The 23,770-nt window shown below is 46.6% G+C and overlaps 1 pseudogene across 8 annotated transcripts in view; it reads right to left on the bottom strand.

Annotated features, from left to right (window-relative positions):
• Positions 1–23,770, bottom strand: part of LOC146812828 (epidermal differentiation-specific protein pseudogene) — a 174,579-nt pseudogene that overhangs the window by 30,313 nt on the left and 120,496 nt on the right. For all 8 annotated transcript variants that reach the window (XR_014966902.1, XR_014966904.1, XR_014966906.1 and 5 more), the window contains exon 3: positions 7,258–7,358. The product of XR_014966902.1 is annotated as an epidermal differentiation-specific protein pseudogene, transcript variant X1 (transcript). The remainder of the gene's footprint in view (positions 1–7,257; positions 7,359–23,770) is intronic.

Raw genomic sequence — 23,770 nt, 5'->3', positions numbered from 1 at the left:
AAGTCGCAGGATGAACTTTCTCAACGTGCCTCAACATTGTGTGGATGCTAAAAGAGTACTTCTTGTTAGCATTCCCACGAGATAAGGTCCTTTGACAAAATACACAGGTGACTTTCGGTGCATTCACCTTCTTTTGCCCCTCAGGAAAAGTAAACAACTGCCATATAAAGGAGTCTTTCTGCTTCCTTTGCCTCTGTCTCTCAAGAGTGTCCTGTTCACTCTCAGAAGATGGTTGCTGCTCAGCCATTGTCTCTCAACAACAGATTAGCTCCTTCTCCAAGGGAATCAGAACTAATAATGAGGGAAGTGGGAGTGGTGTTGGAAGAATCTGGAACTGAAAGTACTTTGAACCAATGAAAAGTGATGTTTCTTGATCACATGACTTGCCATGATGGGATTGGGTGTGGTGTTGGAAGAATCTAAAACTGAAAGTACTGAAAACCAATTAAAAGTATTGTTTTATTATCAGATAACTCGAGGTGCCCGCACGGAGCAAGCTCCCAGCGCGCACGGTGCAATTACGCATGCGCGAACGTGTACGCACGCATGCGCATAAGTATTACGCGCGTACGTACCGCGCATACGTAATCACGCGCATGCGCGAACGTCAGCGCACGTAATCCACGTGCATGCGCAGATTCCGCGCGCGTACTCCTCGTGCATGCGTCAGTGTAGTACGCGGAACACGTACGACGCACGCATGCGTACGTGGAGAACGTACGCATGCGCACACAAAGTACGTACGCATGCGTACTGGGTGCGCGTAGCGAGCGCGCACTATGACGTACGCATGCATACGTAGAAAACGTACGCATGCGTACACGAAAAACGTACGCATGCGTACTGGGTGCACGCTCGGAGCGCGCACCCTAAAAAATTAAGAAAAAAAAGGAATTACACTGTACATAAGTTAATAGAAGATATTAAGTATGTTATAAAACTTTATCCAAATTCATAAATGTTTAAAAAAAGATCCACACCAAATTAAAGGATATAGATTAACAATAAAGATAAAAGTTTTTGTAAAATAAATGTATAGAAAATATAAAAAAATATTAATAAATTTGCATTAAAAAAACCTTGCAAATTCACTGAAAAAACCATAGGTTTCACACACGTTATAGTTAGGATTTAGCATTTAAAAAACCTTGCAAGTTCACTGAAAAAACCATAGGTTTCACACACGTTATAGTTAGGAATTAGCATTTAAAAAACCTTGCAAATTCACTGAAAAAACCATAGGTTTCACACATGTTATATTTAGCTCGACATTTGACTCGTACAAAACCAAAGAAATTCCCCCGTTATAGTTAGTTCAGCTAACTATAACTCGCGCGCCCGCAATCCACTGCTGATGACGTCACATATTACATCACTCATGACATGGTCAGTGACATCACTGATGACATCTCAAATGACATCACTGATGACCTCACTGATGGCGTCATATATGTTATGAAATAGTTCTCCTTCTCCCACCATAATATAAATTTAGAAACACCAACTCTAAATTACAGATGGCTATTTTGAAAAACAATGATACTCTAATACCAAAAAATACATACCTACTCATTGACTCTTAGATCTACATGCATCTCCACTCACTCACCTGTACAGACACTTATACTTACAGTCACTCCGTACAAGACTAACATATGCATTTATAAACCTATGTAGACACTCACACACTACCAATCATCCATTGAGGTACTGACACACCTAGTCAGTCATGCAAATAATCACACTTCAATTTACTTACCTATGCAGTTATACACACTCAAGTTCAATTACTCATAAAAATAGTACCACATTTTTACGCGCTAATAGAATCATTGATACAAGCACACACTCATCCATACAGTCCCTCTCACAATCACAGACCCTCACATCTACCCACTTATATACTATTACACGTATATATACTGTCTTTCACATATGTAGTTTGTCACAAATGTACAACTGAGATATACATTCAATCCCTAACACACCCTTACATACACTCACCCAACCATACAGTCCATATCAGTTGCACTCTTAAAACCATGTACCCATAAAATCACCCACTCATACATCTATGCACAAAGTCACACACACCTCACCCACTCATACACTCAGGCACCCATACAGATACTCAGACAACCAATCAATAACTCATATAGACAATCATATAGCTATTCACAAAACCATGTAGCCACTTATACACCAACAGACAGACAGATACAGACTTTCACACAGTCCAGTCACTAGTCTGCAGTAAGATACATGTAATAGCTCACTTATAGAGTCAATTACACACCTAGAAAATCATCCATTCACTCACTTTTACATCCACTTATTCTTCAACAGGCCTTTTTCTTTAAATATTAAACGTATGAAAAAAGTTCAGAAACACATACTCAATGGATGACGTCATCAGTGATGTCATTTGAGATGTCATCAGTGATGTCATCAGTGATGTCACTGACCATGTAATGAGTGATGTAATATGTGACGTCATCAGCAGTGGATTGCGGGCGCGCGAGTTATAGTTAGCTGAACTAACTATAACGGAGGAATTTCTATGGTTTTGAACGAGTCAAATGTCTACATGTGTGAAACCTATGGTGTTTTCAGTGAATTTGCAAGGTTTTTTAAATGCTAATTCCTAAGTGTAACGTGTGTGAAACCTATGGTTTTTTCAGTGAATATATATATATATATATATATATATATATATATATATATATATATATATATATATATATATAGAGAGAGAGAGAGAGAGAGAGAGAGAGAGAGAGAGAGAGAGAGAGAGAGAGAGAGAGACGGAGCTCTGCAGTAAAAGCTCAGTCCCCCAGCTACATGAATGGTTGTTAAACTGAGGCATAAATCACTTTCTTAAATCCGCCATGAATTTCATGTTCCTCCCGTTTCAAACTTACTATCTCCAGTCATTTGCAGGCATATTTGGCATTGCTGCTCACACACAACCCCCAGGCTGTAAAGCTGTGAATGAATCTGTTAATGCAGCCTTGAGGAAGAGGGATTTTGATAGGCTCTGCAGCCTTAGCCTGGCCATTAAAAGTTGAGCTGCGTGGTGGAAGCAGCGAGGCCGGGTGCAGCCTACCATGTATGCCATGTCAGGATGATGGATGCGTGAGGGCAGCAGTGTGCGGTTTGACTGCACTTGCAGCCCTCTGTCGGAGGCCCGCTTTAATCACAAAAACTCCCCATAGAAGCAGAAGGGAAGGCCGGAAAATCACAGCACCTCCAGAGAGGATGGGGGCGAGTTGAATGCATCTCATCCGTTAAAATACAATAATTAGGGAGAGTTCAGGTGGGGATACTGGACAGCAATGGTGCGCTTTAAATAGCAGTTAAACACCTGGGTATCGACTGAGGCGCGGCTGTGGTAAAAAATGTTATTACCAGACACATTGGCACGCATGCCAAACACGCAGTGTTTTGGAGTTTTCTTAAGTTCTGTGCACAAACATACATAGTTCAGACAAACAAATAAAGACATATTTGTGCATAGTTGGTGCATGGTGGATCGGTGGGGGGAAGGCATAGTTGTGTGTGTTGGAGTGCATTGGGGACTGGGGGAGAGTGGGATAATAGGAAGTGGGGGTTGTCCTATGCCATAGCCTGTCGAGGGTAAACAGCACTTTTAGACAGCATATACGTTTTTTTACAAAACAACACATACACAAGACAAATGCAAACAGTGCCTCACCTTGCAATGCAATCTGTATCACCTTTGGGACCTTATAAGTATTTAGCCATGCAGTACATTATATTGATTGCTGTACTATGAAATATTATTTTGCGTTCAAAATAACTGGTTGCATCAAGCCAAATCCATCCCCGTTCTATTGAGTCGGCCATGTTACATGTGCGTGATTCCATGAAAGATAGCAGAATCCACAAAGGTTCAATTGTAAATTATTGGCCATGTTTGCGGCGGCCATGTTATGTGTGGGTGATCCCATGAAAGATGTTAGGAGTTGAAAAAGCGCTCCCCATCCCTTCGGGCGGAGTTCACGCAATGTATATTTTCTTTTTAAATAAAGCACCCAAAAGACACATACATTAATGCAGGAATGCCTTGCAGGGGGTAATGAGTTCCCATGGTAGCGTGAACAAAACGGGAACTACACCACACTTGGAGTGGAGTTTGCGTGATGAGATTTTTTTACAAATGGAAAGGAGTACGTAAAGCATGTGTGGGTCCGAGGCAGGGATACACAACAAGAAGAAAAGTATATCCCTAAATGAAGACATAAATGCGTATAGTGTAAGGATGTAGTACTTGGTCGGTGCTTCATGGAGAAAACCAGAAAGAATAAGGAGGGACAAAGACGGCGGATTGCCCATTGGCAAGCAAGTATTTGTAAAGGACACTAACCGAGACAAATAAAAAGCAATCTGCAAGCAATGGGTGCAGTTCAATTCTTAAAGCATACACAACAGGTCTAAGCAACAGCGCAAGCGCTGTACGCTCAACCTAAAAATGAGCAGAACTCTTACAGCTAGCTAAATTCTTACACAAAAACAAAACCATATTAGATTCCTTCCAATTTTAAAAGGCCACTCCCTAAAAAACCCTTCAACCAAGATGACATTTCAGGCCTTTATGGGATTGTGCTGTGGATTGCGGTGGGATACTAGGTGACTTACTTAGAGTTTGCTGGACAGGTTACTCCATCACAATCATGATGGATATCTTATCCACCATGTTAAAGGTGCCATTGGATACAAAGCACATGGAAGACAGCAGATGGAACATCCGTCACAGATATGACGGAGTAACCTTCCAGCCAAACTCTAAATATGGTTCTCTATCCTAGACAGAAATAGCTGGTAATAAATTAGCATTATAGTTAAAGGATGAACTATGATTGACACGTTTTATGGATTAATTCAAATCCATTAATTTTGAGGAAATTGATTATGTGTTGTCCAGAGAAAGCGATGAAATGGTTTCAAAGGACTTATTGGGCAAAGCCCTATGCATGCTTTCTGTAGTTATAGACTAACTGAAGTGACATTTTGGAAACAAAGAATTAATGCGTAGTCGCCTAAGTTTTTGCAATTTGTTGTGATATATTACCTAATATTTGTATATATATTGCTGACATATATAGATAGACTGACAGCAGCATAACGTAGAAACTTAAACATACCATTTACATAGTGCAGAACCCAAATGAAACTGCAGACTTTAAGATATTTTTTGCATGTACTATATTTTTTCCATTTATCTGGACTAAGATCTCTGGGCTTCATTTCTGAAAAATGTTGCATCGCTGCGTGAAAACACCAATGCAACACTTTTCAGTGCGCCCTCCTTGCGATACCATGGATGCCCTTCATTTACTGTACGGCGCTCCATTTCGTAAGGATTTACAGATACGTCAGTATTCCTTTTGTATCTGTCGGTGCAAAAGTGGTGCATTGCTGGGGTGTGTCTGAAAACAGATGCAACTCCAGCAGTGTGTCCTTTCACATGGGGCAAGCCCCATGTGAAAGGGCCTGCGTCAGTCTTATGCCTGCTGTGAGGCAGGTGTAAGATTTTGACGCAGTGGCGTACTAGAAGTGTCACAGTGAAATCTCATAGATTTCCCTGTGACACTTCTATTAACCTTTTCAGCAGGGGAATGCCCACCCTGCATACATTATATGTGATGCAGGTATAATGTAGAAGCTACAGGGTTTTACAAAGTGATGCATCTGCTTAGATGCGTCACTTTGAAAATTTGGCACAACGTGGCTCATTTTTTAAGCCGTCATACACAAAGGTAACACTCGTTACCAAAAAGGGCAGAGAGGAACTCTAAAGAGGGAGTACTTCCCCCCGTGTTAGAACACTTTAATCACACCAAGTACTCCCCTGATACCTAAATCGTATTCCACTAGATGGATTCTGATCAAACAGAAATGGGAAGTCCCTAAATGAAGCTACAAGTAGTACACCACTGGGAAGTGGGAAAGGAAGCAAGTCCTTTTTGTTTTATATACCCTCACACACCCTAGTGGTGTCATGCTTCATCATCGGGTCACCCTGATGCCTAAAAGTCAGGGTAGGCTCGACCAATATTTCAGGGAGCTATGAAAATATGGTACAAAGCGGCTCATTTTTTAAGCCACCACAGTGTCACAAAGAGTGACGCAACGGCGTTGCAAAAGGCTCATAAATAAGCCCCTTTGTTTCTTTCTCAAAGACTGTATGGATATTTTTTTGTGTCTTATCTATAGATATTGCATTTTGCTACTGCCATTCATCCTGCCTGTTTCTTTGTTTTTTGCTAATACAAAAATTTTAAGTAAGTCTGACAGCAGTAAAAAGCCAGTAGAAAACAAAAACGAGCAAGAAGTGATGTTCATCAGAGTCGGTCTGTCTATGAACAAATAACTACAGTCTGACGCAAAAAGACATTTTCAGCCTTGTTCCATAAGCCTGTTTCCAATTCCATACCACCATGCGTCACGTCCTTCTGGTTTTCCATACTTCTTTGATATAACCTTTTTGAACCTGGCACACAATTAGCATTCCCGCGCAAGCCTGTTGGTTTGGCATTTGACCTGTGGTGTCTGACTTGCACTATGAATTGCAATCCATGTAAGATTCTAGGGATGTCCTAAAGGCAGTCAATTATCTCATGAACTGGAAAACATAATTGAGTAGAAAGATCCTGGGAACTGATTACGCAGATACATAGGGCCCAATTCACAAAAGTAAACTGAGACGGAAGTCTAACTTTACGACATTTGGTATTCACAAAGGGCATTTACTGTTCATAAATGCCCTTTGTGAATACCAAAAGATGAACTTTATGACTTTTGGTATTCACAAAGGGCATTTACGAGTAGTAAATGACCTTTGTGAATACCGAAAGTCGTAAAGTTAGAATTTCGTCTCATTTTACCTTTGTGAATCGGGCCCATAGTGTTCAACTTATGCAACACCTTCACCAGTTGCATCTCAATAAACATATATAAAGCTGAGACAGAGACTAGAAAATAGGGTAAAGTCAGGAACTACCTCATCCAGAGCCATCCAATCACAATACATTAAAAAAAGAGTGGAGTCACTGCAGTACATCTCCATCTTATCTGTCGTGGTCTGGCACTGCACTTTCTCACAAGAGTTGTTCCTCATGTTAGACGTAGGAACGCAACATGGAAGGCTGGGCCCTGTTACCCCTTCTCCTCCCTGAACATATGTTTCCTAATATATGAACCTTTGACACAAGAACATAAAGCTATCACACTTACCTCTCCACAAATTGCTTTCCCAATTAATTATGTTACTTTGGGAGGACTTCTACAGGCTCTTAACAGCGTTAACACCAGGCAGCTAACAATTCTGGTTGGATCTACAAAGAGAAGAGAAAAAATGTAGGCAATTAAAAATTTCAAATAGCCAAATAACTTAATAAATAGCCCCACAGAAGAAGCCTCAATTAGCTTTTTGCCAGTTGTGGAATGTTCATGAGGGAGCCAGTAAAATATTTTCTGAATTTAGGCCAGTGTAACTGTCCATAATTTCTTCAGATCAAACTATGTTGCATAAATGTGGTGCAAAAGTGCCAAACAATTCGAGATTTCAATTTTGTTATCATACAGATGGTGCTCATGTCGTTTGTCAAGATCAGAGCCCATATTTGTGCAATATTCACACCTGTTTCTGGACAAAGGCAGAACGCAGTGCCTAATGAGCGCAGGGCATCAAGTAGCAACAATCAGTCACACAAAAAAGCCAGCTGATGAGAGGTGAGATCCCAATCCTAGTAGAGAAGCAAACAAGTGAGAACCTCATTAAGAGCTGCAGATGGGAATGATAAAGACATGATTGACCTAAAGATGGTGAGAATCACACTGCACTTCACCTCATGCCTTCTGGCAGCATTAACTGAACTCACTTCACCAACAACTGATTCCTTCTGCAGGAAGGTGTGAATAGCTCTATCAAAGACTATGAAACAGATGGAGCAGTAAAGTGATACTAATGCATTATACCAAGGAAGAAAGGCACAAGCTCATTCAAAACTTTCCTCAATCAGGAAAAGCCACATAACATACCTGTAATAATGAAAGTTCCAGTCAAAGCAGTAATTAAAGAAGGTTTTGTTTAATGTCTCCTCAACCACAGCTGCCTACCACTCTAACAAGTCAATTCAAACCCACTAAAGCAGTACAATAAACATTCTAATTGAGAATGGATTGTACCAACTAGTGATAACAATCATGTATGCTTGGGTCAATTGAAGGGAGTTTCAATATAACAAACATCTTGCTTTAACAAAACAACAGATGTATCCATGTAAGCAAAACATATTGGAAGAAAATGAAAAGCAGTGAGAGGCGGTAAGAAATAAACTTAAAGTACAAGTTGCTTGAAGTACAAAAATAACACACTGTTTTATGCAAAATCTTTAAGGTAACAGGGTTTCCTCAACAAACTATGATCATGCAATTACCTTCTTAAACAACTGTCACTTTCTCTCAAACATTAATTCCCATCACCTTCCCTTTCAAACAAATAGGTGTAACACAATCACCAAAGTTTTGAGCACATTTGGCAACACAACTTATGCCTCGATTATGAGTCTGGTGGTCCACAGACGCGCTGCGGTGGCGGTCTCCCCATCACCCTATTACAAGATGGGTGGTGGGACTGCCACAGCTCCAACGCAGCTGCCAGGGAACTGCCGTTCTCTGGTGAGGTTGCAGCAGTGTAGAGGCATCCATATGCTTGCCGGGACCGCTGCAGTCCCACCAAGCATATTAGGAGTTTCCTCTCTGCCAGGGTTTTCATGGTGGTTCCTCCTCCATGAAAATCCTGGCAGAGAGGAAACAAAGGGGGCCCTAAAGGCCCCCCTAGTGCCTGTGCGCCCTGTGGATGCACACAGGGGGGCACAACATATGTCCCTCTGTGTGCATGCACACTAGTTCCTGCACAGCATGGACTTTTCAGTCCATGCCGTGCAGGGACGGTTTTTGGCATTCCCATTGCGGAGCCTGTTTTTAGAGGCACCACCATGAGAATGCAAAAAAAGCCCACCAGACAGGCGGAAACTCCTAATCTGGTGAGCAGCCTGACCATGACTTTGGTGGTGCGGTGGTGGGGCAGACCGGGCGCTGCACCGCCAAAGTCATAATCGGGTCCTTCGATTGCTATACACCTATCAGTGACTTTAACTGCATTTTTGAAAAGTTTTAGAACTCTAAGTAGCTTGGTGAATCTGAAGAATTTTTCAGATCTTACTCGTGTTTTAATAGAGTCCCAGTCTCCTTTCTTTATAAATTTTTTTTTATATTGTTCTACAGTCAAAATCTTCCTTCGGCTTTGCTTGTAATTGTTTCTCACACAATCGCCATCGCCATTCATCTTCAGTACAAACAATCACACAACCTTTTCTCCAGTCCATCTATCCTGGAACTAGTTTGGAGTTGAAATTTCTACCTCTAAACAACTCAAAAGGTTTGATGGAGAGCTAATCTATATGTTTCAATTATTTTTGTGGATTTTGTGGACCAGCTGATTCAGACAGCTGAATGTAATTGAAATTAAATCTTTCAACCATACCATTACATTCAGGATGGTACAAAGCACCTTTCACATGCTTAATACCAAATCCTCTATTTCTTTGGGGCAAAACTGGATATCATTGTCAGTCAAAATAAAACTAGTATAACCTTCTCTACGGAAAATGCCTTGTAAAATATTCTTCACACTGTTTGAAGTAATGTCACACACATTTCTATCTTCTGACCATCAAGAAAATTAATCAACTAAGACTAAAACATAGAGAAAAATAAATTCACCTTGCAAAGGTCCAATCAAATCCAGAGAAACCTCTTGCCATCGAAACTGGGGAAACTCTCTACAACACAATGGTGGGTTGAAAGTGTTTAAGATCTTATCACTCTTGGCACTTTCACAACCAACTCTCACCCTTCTTTTAACATCAAGACCAGTCCCATGCCACCAGAAGTCTGATTTCAATCTCTCTATGGTTTTCACTATACCAAGATGTCCCTCATGTGCTAAACTAAACACTTCCTTATCAACATGTTAACAGGAATACATTTAGATCCTCTAAATACTAATCCCCTAATGTCCACATCTTCATCTAATTCAGCCCTCTGAGCTCCATTTATGATGGAATACATTTTCTCATCCTTCCACAAATCATCAACACAAGATTTATCAAAGTTGTCTAAACTAATCAGTTGTGACAAACAAATCTGCCACAAAATGTTGCACACCTGTTAGATACTGAATCTCAAAAATGCATTAATGGAAACCAATAACCCAGTTTCTTATTCTTGAGGATATTTCATCTATCCGTTTCTTACCAAATTTTTCTTGTAACGGTTTGTGACCGGTGTGCACCACAATTACCCTGCCCACCAAAACATTCCTAAACTTGTTAATCACCTAATGAACTCCCAAGTCCTCTTTCCCAATGACAGAGTAATAAAACTCTGCTCATTTGAGAGCTCTAGAGGCAAAAGAAATTGTTTCTTATACTCCATTATTGACTAGTGTGAGAACTGCAGCTAAGCCTTTGCCATTTGCATCAGTAGTCACAATGCAAGATTTTCCTGGCACAAAAGCTTTCAAACACAGTGCCAGTTTCAGATGCCTTTTGATCTGTTTAAATGCCTTGTTGTAATTCTTTGTCCCATTAAAATTCCATTTCTTTACAAAACAAGGTATGCATCACATATGTTTTATCAGCAAGACACCGCCCAGATTTTCCATAGACTCCCACCATGCCCAGAAATGAAAGCAACTCATCCCATATATTTTGGAGTTATACTTTTCTCAATAGCACTAACCAAATCTTTTTTTCGTATGATTCCCTTGCAATTAACTGTGGGGCAGATCTATATTGGAGATGCGCCACTTTTATGCCGCCGGTGCGTCACTTTTGTGACGCAGCGGCGGCATAAACCCTGCGCCACGTTGCGCCATATTTACATCGTGACGCATCTATGGAGATGCGTCACGATGTAAAGCCCTGCGCCACGTAAAACCTGCGTCAGGTTTCACGTGGGCGTGTCGACAGAGGGGGGGGCGTTCCGTCACAGGAACGCCCCTGAAAAGTGACTCAGTCAAATCTATAAGATTTGACTGAGTCACTTTCCCAACGCTGATGCGCCAAAACCCTGCGCCTGCTTGAAGCAGGCGTAAGGCTTGACGCACCATGTTAGGGATAGGGTAGGTTGGAACAGTGCTGGAGTTGCGTCGCGCTTGCGACGCAACTTAAGCACTGCGCCAACCTTACGCCATCGGATGCGTCACGCATCTGTTTATTCCTGCGCCATGATGCGCCGCATTGTAAATGCGGCGCATCATGTGTGGCGCAAGGGGAAACTTGCGTGACGCATCTTTCCTGGCGCATCCTTGCTGATTTGCAGGGATGCGCCAGGAAACATAAATCTGCCCCTGTATGTCAAAGATAGCAAACCTATTCCATTCCAAAACAAACACTTATTAGCACAAAGAGTTAAACCATGCTCAGCAAATCTTCACAAACTTCAAACAGTGTTTTGTGTCCCAGCCAAGTTTTTCCCCAAATAAGCATATCATCCTAATAATAATTGACACCATCAATACCATCCAAAATACCAGTCATGGCTCTCTGCAATACAGAAGCAGCTGATATCAAACTAGAAGGCATGCAAACAAATTTTAAAGAGCCCATTGGAGTGATGCACAAGGTGTGTTCCTGACACTCCTGACGTAATTTAATTTGATGGTACGCCAAGGCTAGATCAAGTTAGGTGAAAAATTAGCCCTAAATAATTCTTGCAAATGTTCAGTTATATTGAGCAAAGGACACTTATCAACAATTACCTTTTTGTTAACTGTTCTCAAATCTATGCAAATTCTCATTTCCCCTGAAGTTGTTTTTACCACAACCACGAGGGCCAACCATTCAAAGGCTTCTACAGGATCTATGGACAACATGTACGAAACATTTTTGCTAACGCAAATGTCCCGATTCGCAAAATTGAGTCATTTCCAATGGCAAAATGCTTTTCCAAATGTACAAACATCCAAACTGTGATCAGAATCACAGTTTGGGTGTAGAAATCGCTATTTGGAAGGGGCATGTTTAGGACGTCCCTTCCACTTATTGATTTCCAGTGGTATGAATCAAGGTTTTACAACCAAAATCTTGATATTTTACCACCAACTCAAAGTTGGTGGTAATGAATTTGCAAAATGGAAGGGGTCCTTTGTGAATGTTGGGAAAGCATTTTTGAAGAGCAGAGTATGAGCCCACGGCCCATTACCTGCTCTTAAAAAATGAAAAACAAATGTTTCATTATTAATTGTTGAAACGCATCCTATTTTCCTTTAAGGAAAACGGGTTGCATTGCAACAACAACAAAAAACTTTATTCACAGGGAACAACAGGCATGGTGGTCTGTGATGGCAGGCATTCCAAATAGGTTGCAAACTTCGACCTACCTAGTTAATATTTATGAGGTAGGTCAATTGGCGACCCACTAGGAATCACAAGTACGAAGCAAAAAGGTTTCATACATAAGAAATAGTGATTTTCAAATAGCGATTCAGGTAAAATTACTATTTGGAAATTGCTATTCCTACTCTTTGTACATTTGGCCCAATAATCCCACCATGTGATAATCTCTCAAACTTTCTTTTTAAATTTTCATAAACCCATTACTGGCTATCTCCTCAGCTTCAAAACTACAAGCTTGACATCTTGCTTAAGTCGAATGCGATGAGCATAGTTCTTTAAACTTCTTAAACACTTACTGAAAACTTCAGGAAATATTTTTTCAAAACGAGGTGCATCACTGTAAATCTCAATACACACTAGAGACATTTCTTTAACTTGATGTTGTTGATTGACATTTGGGTCCAATACGACACCAACATCCTTCTGATGTGGCATTCCAATAATGCTATTACATTTATGTGACACAGACCTTTCTTACTGTCATTTTTCCTTTAAATTCCATCACAGTCTCAAAATAACCTACCATTTCTATTGACTCACCACCATAACCACCAGGATGAATGTTAATTTTATTCAATTTCACAGTGTTGGTGAAATGTTCACTAAGCACTTTCCCTGAAATACCTGTGATTCTAGAACATGAATCAAACATGATCCTCAATTTTACATTTTACACATCACACAATCAAAAGGATGATCATCAACTTTGCACACTAGTTGCAAAACAACATCTTCACATATTTATTTGACCTCTTTGTTGTTCATTGCCTCACATTTACTTCTGCACCTGCAAAACAGAGCAAAGTGACATTTTCTTCCACATGGGTTGTATAATACTTTGAGTGCTGGACTGACATGTTTTTAGCCAGACGCCCAGTTTCACCACACCTAAAGCATTTAAAAACCAACTTGTTGTCTTTTTTCATGACAAAACTCTACTTTGATTTTTTTCTTTATCTATCGTATTATCACTTGTTTAGAGAAACACTGCCAAATTTAGCTACATCCTTCTTAACAACTTCCATAAGTTTGCTCATGTGTTCTACTATTTTTGCAATCAAAATCACTTCACACAAAGGGGTTCATCCTATAGCCACAAATCTTCTCATATCCTCTCACTATTACAGCAGAAAACAAATTGATCCATAATGTGTTCGTCACACAACTTATGACAGATTCCTTAGAGCTGTTACATAATATCCAACATACTCTGACCACTCTTGTTTTCTAAAATATTATCTTTCTGAAATGGTACATACATGAGGTACATAGTGTAAATCAAGTTTTTTATATATATATATATATATCTCAAGTTTAATAAATCCTTTTTTTCTTACTGTGATTGGTCAGGTAAATGTTACACCATCTCCTGCGCCTTTGCACCCAAACAATGTAATAAGAGGGACCATTTTCTTTTGGCTTTTAGATTAATTCCAGAGACTCTTGCAAAGCACAGAATTGCTTTTTTCCACTCTGATCCCTTAATGGGTGGTTATCCAGGTAAAATTAAGGAATACAAGTGGGTTCACATTTTGGTGCCGATTACGATCCGTTAAAAAATTTTCCCGTACGACTCGTATCCGGTCTTTTTACTGTACGAATCGTACAAGTGCCGTACAAACTGCCAAAGTCCATACGAATCGCATTGGGAATATTTCCCCACACGTCCTCGGGTCGGAAAATGTGTCCGACGCGTCCTCGGACGTTTTACCGTACGAATGTGAAAAGTGAAGTTCGACCGCGCAAGTACGATCCATCCCGTGCGTCCGAGTCTACAACCGTATGGTAAAAACACCGTCCGCACCGAACTCCCATAGCAACCATGGAGACATGTGCCCACATATGCACCGTACCCCCCCCAGCCCCCGCATGTACGCGCCGTACCCCCACCCGTGTATGTACGTGCCCCGTGTATGTACGCACCGTACCCCCACCCGTGTATGTACGGGGTGAACCCCCAGCGCATACACGGGTGGGGGTACGGTGCGTACATACACGGGTGGGGGTACGGCGCGTACATACACGGGTGGGGGTTCGTCCCGTACATACATGGGTGGGGGTACGGTGCGTACATACACGGGTGGGGGTTCGCCCCGTACATACATGGGTGGGGGTACGGTGCATACATACACGGGTGGGGGTACGGTGCGTACATACACGGGTGGGGGTACGGCGTGTACATACACGGGTGGGGGTTCGCCCCGTACATACACGGGTGGGGGTACGGTGCGTACATACACGGGTGGGGGTACGGCGCGTACATACACGGGTGGGGGTTCGCCCCGTACATACATGGGTGGGGGTACGGTGCGTACATACACGGGTGGGGGTTCGCCCCGTACATACTCGGGTGGGGGTACGGTGCGTTCATACACGGGTGGGGGTACGGCGCATACATACACGGGTGGGGGTTCGCCCCGTACATACATGGGTGGGGGTACGGTGCGTACATACACGGGTGGGGGTTCGCCCCGTACATACACGGGTGGGGGTACGGTGCGTACATACACGGGTGGGGGTACGGCGCGTACTCACAGGGACGGGGGGGGGTACGGCGCGTACCCGGCCCCCTACACTGGTCGTTTCGTGCCGTACTTCGCTTTTCCGGCACTTTTTGGGTGCCGTAAAAATATTGCCGTCCGGACTGCTGTCGGTTCGAATCGTACTTCCTGGGTCGTGAAACGCTGCCTGAGTGCGTCCCGACGTCACGTCGGAGCATTCCCGGATCACATTCGTATGGTTCTTTTCGTCGGTCGGTGTTTTGTATGACTCGTATGGAAACAGTGTTTCCGTACGAATCGTACTTGCATATTTGTAAAGTTTTACGACCAGGTACGAGTCGGACGGGGAAAAGCCTCCGTCCGACGGTTCGTACCCGGTTTTTCCAGGATCGTAATCGGCATCTTTATATTCTTAAAATATATAATCCAAATAAAAAGGAAACTCTTGCCAGCTAGACTGACTAGAAAGAATACACATACATATTCTGTAAATATGCTTTTAAGGTTTACAAATATGATACAGAGCTTCAAACCAAGCAATACAAATGACAGACAGGAAGCTTCTGTAGCAGATTTAGGGGATTATTTACAGCATTTTGGTGTGGGCCAGCATAGCAAGGCACCCTGCTGTAATGCCATACGCCAAAGTGAAAGAGCAGGAATGCATTCCATTTAACCCGTTCGCTGCGTTCGTCGGCCAACGGCTGTCGCGAGCACTACCTCCGTAGTGCTGCGCACGTCCGTTGGCCGACACGGCCCCGCCCGCGCACGGAACCGCCTGCACCGCGGCGGATTTTACGCCGCGGTTAAAGGGATAAGCAATACGGTGCAATCTGGTCCTTTCTCCTTGTGCTGGCACAATTTTGGCAGCCTAGACCTAACGTAGACACCATGGTGCAAGGGTGCCTCCATTGCATGCAGGATTGTTTTCACACAAAATAATCCGAAAGGTGCTTTCCTCTTTGCAGCACACATGGAAAGAGGAAAAAACGAGGAGAATTTTTTTTTCTCCTCGTGACGCCTCACCTCGGGAGGCATATGGATTTGACTCATCTCCAGGTTTACATCACTTTGTACATCTGGGGCAGCAACAAATTCCATGGAACTCCTCACGGGAGCAGAGTAAGGCAACCCATCGATTTGCTCTGCATCGCCATACTCATGATCTATAGGCCACTCAAAGCCACACAGGGTGGCTTTGCGTGGTTTCATAAATCAAAATGAGAGTCCTGGATCACACATGTATCACTTTATGTGACACAAGGCTCTCGCAAATAAGCCCCGTAGTGTGCCTGTCACTGATCAAATGTTTTCTCGAACGTGTTTTTCTTTTTTTTTTTTTTTTTTTTTTTTTTTGAAACCGTTTATTGCAATCTCAAGTATATACAAGCATGGGCCTACAACCTTCCGGCCGGCCGCTAGAGTGACAGGAGCACCTGACAAACTTACAATAGGGCACTTGGCGTTACAGAGAAGCAAATCAGGAGACATCAACGACGTGGGCCACATGTCTCTAAGCCCACAATACGGTTTCATTTTATATACACGCAACAACATAGAAAAACACACCCGCAAGGCAACCCGCAATCGAAGGTAATCACACGTGCTCCTCGAATGAGGGACCCCGACCATCACACAGGAATCTGAAGAGGGGGAAGGGAAACAAGTCCAGGACTGGGGGAACTCTGTGCCCGGGACTTGGGGGGGGGGGGTCAACTAGGGGGACGGAGCCGGTGAGGCAGCAGGCAGCAGTGGTGGCTCGCAAATACCCCCGCGGTAGGCGTTCCAGGGGCCCCATATTTTCACCCACGCCCCAGGCTTGCCCCTCGCCACATACACCACCTTTTCTCGGAACATGCACCAATCCATATGTTCTTTCCAGGCCGACACCACCGGGGGCCGCTGGGATCCCCACAGTTGAGCGATGTCACGCTTAGCTATCATATATCCCAGAGTCACCCATCGCGTCTGCGGAACCGAGTAATCAGTTGGTTCCCACACATTCAGCAAGCATCTCCTCGCTTCAGGCAACAGTGCAACATGTGTAACCAGACGCAGGACCTCATGCACACCACGCCAGAATCGCTCCACCTTCGGGCATTCCCACAAAATATGCAAAAAAGTCGCCAAAGCACCACACCCATGCTTACACAACCCATCCTCAGCATAACCCATACGCAGAAGCCTTGGCCCCGTCATGTAAACCCGGTGGAGTATCTTAAGCTGGACGAAGCGAAGGCGAGCCGGTATGGCCACCTCCTTCGGAGAGGCCACCGCGGAAATCCAGTCTTCTTCGTCGTCCAACTCCAGCCCGTCGGCAACCCACGCCTCACGGAGGCCGGTCAGCAGGCCCGAGCGGTCATTAATCAATTTTTTGTAAATGAGGGAGATCGTGCTATCCGGAACGTGGCCATCCAGCACTCTATCCTCCAGGGGGGAAGACTCCGGGATGGAGGCGGCGTCTGGGAAGACGGAGCCCAGCGCATGACGGACCTGCAAGTACCGAAAGTATTCACTGCCCTGCAGCTGAAACTCCGTCTGCAGCGTCTCGAATGTTTTAAATCCCCCTCTCGTCCAGAGGTCCCCCACTTTACTGATGCCAATCGTGTCCCACTTCTCGAAGCCCTTCGAGGTCCACAGGGAGCCCAACCGCTGAGGCGCATACAACGGCGACGCCCGGGTCAAACGGTCCTTCCACCCCATAGCTGCATTGGCCGCGTGCCACACCCGCACCATGACACGCGTGGGCCCCGTCAAGTGGGGATCCGGCGCGCCAGAGTAGAGTGCTCGATTGTAGTCGCCACCGGGCAGGAGCATCTTGTCCATTTCAAATGCCGGGTTCAAGGCGGGCCCATAGAGGCCGTGATTAATTGCAGCTAGCTGGGAGGCCCAGTAATACCGCTTAATGTCCGGGAGGGCAATCCCCCCGTCATACCACGGGAGCGTCAACTTCGCCAGGGCTATACGCGGCCTCCCGTCCCAGAACAGGCGGCGCTGTAGACTCTCCACCTCACGGAAGTAGCGCGCCGGGACTAGGTCCATAGTGTTCTGGAGAGCGTACAGGAAGCGCGGCAACGACATCATCTTAAACAATGCCGCCCGGCCGAGCGGCGAAAGCGGCAGGTGCCGCCAGCGCGCGACGTCCTCCTTCAAGCGCTGGAGGGGGGGAAGCAAGTTTCGCTCGTAGCGGGCCGCCGGGTCCAGCGTGATATAGACACCCAGGTACCGAAACCCCTGCGAGGCAATCTGGATCGGACATCCCCGCGGGAGGACGGGAGCCTCCCCGGAAAGCACATAGACACACGATTTAGCCCAGTTGATGACGAGGCCTGAGTTACGGCCGAAGGAGCGCAGGACATCAACCAGGACAATCAGTGATTTGCGCGGGGAGGCCAGGTACAAAAGGATATCGTCGGCGTAGAGGGACACGCGGTCCTCATACTCAGGGGTCCAACGGAGACCACGGATGGAAGGGTGCCACCGTAGCCACTCCGCCAGGGGTTCCAAGGCCAATGCAAACAGGAGCGGCGACAAGGGACAACCCTGTCGCGTGCCCCGTCCCAGCGCGAACGGGGCCGAGACTCGCCCATTCACTACCACCTGCGCTAACGGGCCCGAGTACAACAATTTGACCCAGCTGATGAATCCCGGTCCAAATCCGAACTTCGCCAGCATCGCCCAAATGTATGGCCATTCGAGCGTGTCAAACGCCATGGTGGCGTCTAAGGACGCCAAGATGGCCGGCTCCCGCACAAACGGAACACGCGCGAGCACCCCGTGCAAGCGCCGCAGATTGAGGGCCGTGTTGCGATGGGGGATAAAGCCAGACTGGTCTTGGTGGACCAAATCGCCCACCACGCCGACCAGCCGGTTGGCAAGCACCTTGGCAAGGATTTTGGGCTCCGCATTCAAGAGCGAGATAGGCCGATAGGAGGTAACCCGGTCTCGGGGTTTCCCCTCCTTGTGGATCACCACGATTGTAGCCAGACGTTGGTCCGGCGGGAGGGAGCCCCGCGAGTGGGCCGCAAGGAACATCGCACGGATGTGGGGTGCCAGTACGTCCGGTCGCAGCTTATACAACTCGATAGGAATGCCGTTCGGGCCCATGGCCTTGCCAGATGCAACCGAGCGTATAGCGAGGGCAATTTCGTCCGAGGTAGGAGCAGCATCCAAAGACTCCCTGTCCTCCACCGAAAGGGAGGGCAGCGCGATATCTCGAAGCAGGGCATGAGAATCCGCCTCCGAGCAGGGAGAGACCGGGGAATACACCTCGCGGAAATAATCCGCGAAGCAAGAGACAATGTCTTCTGGCTCGGTGACACGTACACCATCCATCCTCTCAAGCAGCGGAACCACACGACTCGCTCTCTCCTTTTTGTCCAACCACGCAATCAATTTACCAGCCTTATCACCCACATCATACAATCGCCCCTGTTGCTCTCTGCTGAGGCCCCTGGCTGCCTCCGTGACGAGGGCCCTATAGGCCGCTTGCTTAAGGTGCAAAACATGCAGTGCAGCATCCGTCACCCCACTCCCCAAATCACCCTCCAGTTCAGTAATTTCGGCCTCCACTCGGGTCACCTCCTCCTGCTCGCGCCTCCGGGCATGGGATATGAAGGAGAGGGCCTCCCCCCTAATAACTGTCTTGAAGGCCTCCCAAAGGGAGATAGCCGAAGGGACAGACCCCACATTCTCCTCGAAATACCGCTGCAAGGATTTAATCAGGTCAGCGCGAATAGTGGGGTCGCGCAGATACCAGGCATTGATTGGAGCTACCCTGCCCTCCCCCCTCGGGAGGACACCAAAGTGCAACAGGAGCGGGGAGTGATCTGAAATACCCCGCGCCAGATGGCGCACCTCTCCCACCCTCCCAGCATAGGCCGCAGGGACAAGGATATGATCAAGCCGCGAGAGGCTACCATGGGCACCCGAATGGAAGGTGTATTGCAGCTGCGTGGGATGTTTTAAGCGCCAGCAGTCCACCAATCCCAATGTATCTAAAAGGCCGGACAGCCATGCCTGCGCCCGGGGGAGGTCCGTAGGGGGGTGACGATCCATAGTCCCAGAAACCACCGCATTGAAGTCCCCCCCCACCACCAGAAGCCCCCCCGGAAGGTCAAGGAGGAGGCGCCCCAGATCCGCAAAAGTGGTAGACTGTAGCCCCGGTGGGACATACACTGAAACAAAGACAACCACTTTGCCCTCCATTCTCCCCACCAAGGCAGTGTAGCGTCCCCTCTCATCATGGCGCACCTCATCTATTTCCAGCGGGAGCGAGTTCTTAACCATGATGCCCACCCCCCGCGAGCCAGACGTGAAGCCCGAGTGGGCCACCAAACGATAGCCACGCCGATTCATGGCAAAGAAGGAATTACCAATAAGGTGTGTCTCCTGCAGAAAGACCACATCTGGCGAAATTCGTTTCAGATACTGCAGGACCACACCTCGCTTAATCCTGTCCCCCAGTCCATTAACGTTCCAAGACAACAAAGTCAAGTCCCTACCCCCCCTCACATACAGAAGCCATCACTCGTCCCCCCGAGAGCACATCAAAAACACCAATACAGTAAAGGGTTTGCCTTGCGGTAAAAACGAACAACACCCCACCCCAACCCACCCGTCCCAACAGAACTCCCCCCTCCCTGCACCCCTGCATGAGCCCGAACAGCCCCCCCAAAGTGCAGTGTGCCTGTCGCCCCATAGATGAAAACACTAACTAGTCCCCCAGAGGAGGAGGGAAAGCCCCCAAGAGACCCCGTACGACCTCCACGGGAGGGGAACTTACACAATCAGTCAATGATGACAATAATGTTGTCCAGAGCAAGGCCTACTATTAGTCCCTCAGTCCTGATCCGGCAAGCCCTCCCCACCAACCGTGCCCCCCCCACCCCCCCGGCCCCGATTCCCGGGCAAAGTGTCCAACCAGTCCCCGGCCGCCTCGGGACGATCAAAAAAAGTGCGTGCGGCCATCCACCTCTACCCTCAACTTCGCTGGAAAAAGCATCGCATACTTGAGGTTCAGGTCCCGTAGGCGACGTTTGACTCCGAGAAAACTCAGTCTCTGCTTCTGGACCGCCGGAGTGAAATCAGGATAGAAGTTTACATCCATATTGTCGAGTCTAACCGGTCCTTGTTGCCTAGAAGTCTGCAGGATAGCGTCTCTGTCCCGAAAGTTGAAGATCCGGGCAATGAGAGGCCTCGGAGGGGCTCCGATCTTAGGTCTCCCTCCGGGGACCCTGTGGGCACGTTCCACTGCGAAGAGTTTACTCAGCCCCCGGGGCTGGAGACGGGTGAGGATCAGGTCCTCCACAAACAGATCCGCCGCCTCCTCCTCACGTCCCTCCGGCACCCCGACAATGCGAACATTGTTCCTCCGGGCCCGACCCTCGGAATCTTCCAGTCGACGATCCATCAGGGCGCTCGCCTGGCCCAGTCGGCGCACCTCCTTTTGGAGGGCCGCCACGTCCGTTGTGAGGCCCGAGGTGGTGTGGGCCAAAGAGTCGACCCGGTCATTTGTCTTGGACAGATCGGCCCTCACCAGGCCCACATCCACGAGGACCGAGTCAATCTTTTGCGCCAGGGTGTCAAAGCGCTGGTCGACTGAGGCCTTCATCTCGGCGATGGCGCCCATGACGTCCCGGAGGGTCAGATCCGCGGGCAAAGCAGGAGCATCAGTCGGGCCAACAGGGGACCTACGCGGCGCCTCTGGAGATCCCTTCTGGAGGGTGTAGCGGTCCATGCTGTTAGACTGAGGGGCTGCGCCGCGGCGGGTCGATTTCACCTTTGCCCGGTCGCCATCTTGTTTCGTGGACATGGCTCCAGTCCCCAAATCGTGCCAATCTCCTTGAAAGGGGCTGACAGACCGGTTCACGGGCTCCGGGGGAGGGCGACCACAGCTCCGAAGGGCAGATCACAGCTGGCAGGCCGGCAGGGCACCCCGATGAAGTCACACCACCGCACGCTGCCTCGCGACCCTACCTCGCTTGGCAGCAAGGAGGGCGCGAAAGCGAAAGTGAAAGTGCGGGGTACGCGAATCGCCCAGCCTCGCCCGCCGCTGTTGTTCACTTTGTCTCCGGATCGCCCCACAACTCCAATCCGGGGGGCCGGCGTGGAGAAGGCCGCAAACCTCAATCGATGCTCCCGCCGGTGTCCGAGGTCCGATTTGGAAACGGAAAACGGGTGGCACCTCAGCTCGGTCTCACGAACACAGTCCCCTCGTCAAGGACAGGATATAGTCAGGATTTATGCAGGAGGTCGCGGAGGTCCTCGGGAGCCTCGCACCTACGCGGCCATCTTGGTTGCGCGCTAGGCTCCTCCTCTCGAACGTGTTTTTCGAGGTGTGCTTGGTACTGTTGCTTTGTCAGGGAGAGGAGTTGGCCTAACGACTAGGGCGCTTGACCGCGGACCTGGGGAACTGGGTTCGAGTCTCGGTAATGAACTTCCGGTGATTCTGGGTAAATCACTTCATCTCCCCGTGCCTAACAAAAAAAAGATGAATGTGTGTCTTCATGTAACGTAACTGGTGCTATGTAAGGCGCTCTGATAACCGATTGGATTCGGGTCAAGTTCGCGCTATATAAAACTCTGCAAAAAAATATATAAACGCTATCGTCCAGTTGTCTATCTTACTTCCTTCTGAGCAGGATCCCACAGTTTTTGTGCAGTCTCTCTCTAACGAAAATATAAATCACAACCTAAGGTTCTGACGAGGAGAAAAAGTCAAATAGGTCAACACACGCTGATGTTCAAAACGTCCTTGAATTTCAACTAAAGTCAAACACTTGCGTGGCTGATGAAACACAGAATAATATTATCAAGAGCCGTAAGACTGACAGTGCACGCACATCAGAGAGATTTCACAGTACGAGAGCTAGGCGGCGGCGGCGGCCTTCCAACCTGGTTAAAACATGCTTACAGTGAATGACAAAACGGCTGAAATAATAACTAGTTTGTAGAGCCCAATTGTACTTATTCTGTACGTCAATTCTAAACAACTTGCTACAGTGTGCAAATAAATCACTGATATAAGCTGAACTTGAAAAGCAATAAAATATGTCTTCATTGGCTGGCAATGTTGCAACAGAAATGAAAGCAACCAGAGGGGAAAACATTAGCAGAACAGCGTTATCTCTAGTTATTAACAGAGTAGGTGACGTAAATAATTAACCTCCTTGAACACTGAGGAAGTTACAGGTCTTGAAAAAAAGCAGGATGGAAGTGTAGGGGCAGCTGGTTATACACTGCGCGTGAGCACCAGAAGCGCGAGCCAGGCACGGTACAAGAGGTGAGGCGCGCGTGACTCTGTGCACTGTGCTGTAATGCACGCAATTCTTTGTCAGCAGCATCTGCAGGTCTCTTATTCCAGACGTGCTGAGGTGACACTTTACCCTCTCAATTTTCCCCAGCTCCAGTCACAGTTGTAATTAAGGAAAGTTCTATTTAATGTCCCCTCAGACACCACTGCCTCCTCTCGCCAACGGTCACTTTGAGTCATTAACGCTCTACAATAAACATTCTAAGGGGTTTATTTACAAGCCCTCTGCGCCGCCGGTGCGTCACTTTTAAAATGGAAAAAAGTGATGAACCGGCAGCGCAAGGGGCTTGTAAATGTCCGGTTACTTACTGGTAATATTCATTACTCCGAGTCGTAGACCTCCCCGTCACAGTCATTACCACATGAGCAATAGCTTCTCCCCAGAACTTCCAAGCAAAACTCCTTATCCCATCCCTACCCTCCAGGCCACTCCCACATCCTGTGGCATATAACCTTCGACCCAAGGA

This window comes from Triturus cristatus, chromosome 7, assembly GCF_964204655.1.
Source record: "Triturus cristatus chromosome 7, aTriCri1.1, whole genome shotgun sequence".
Classification (NCBI taxonomy): Eukaryota; Metazoa; Chordata; class Amphibia; order Caudata; family Salamandridae; genus Triturus; species Triturus cristatus.
This window is presented reverse-complemented; position numbering and strand designations above follow the sequence as displayed.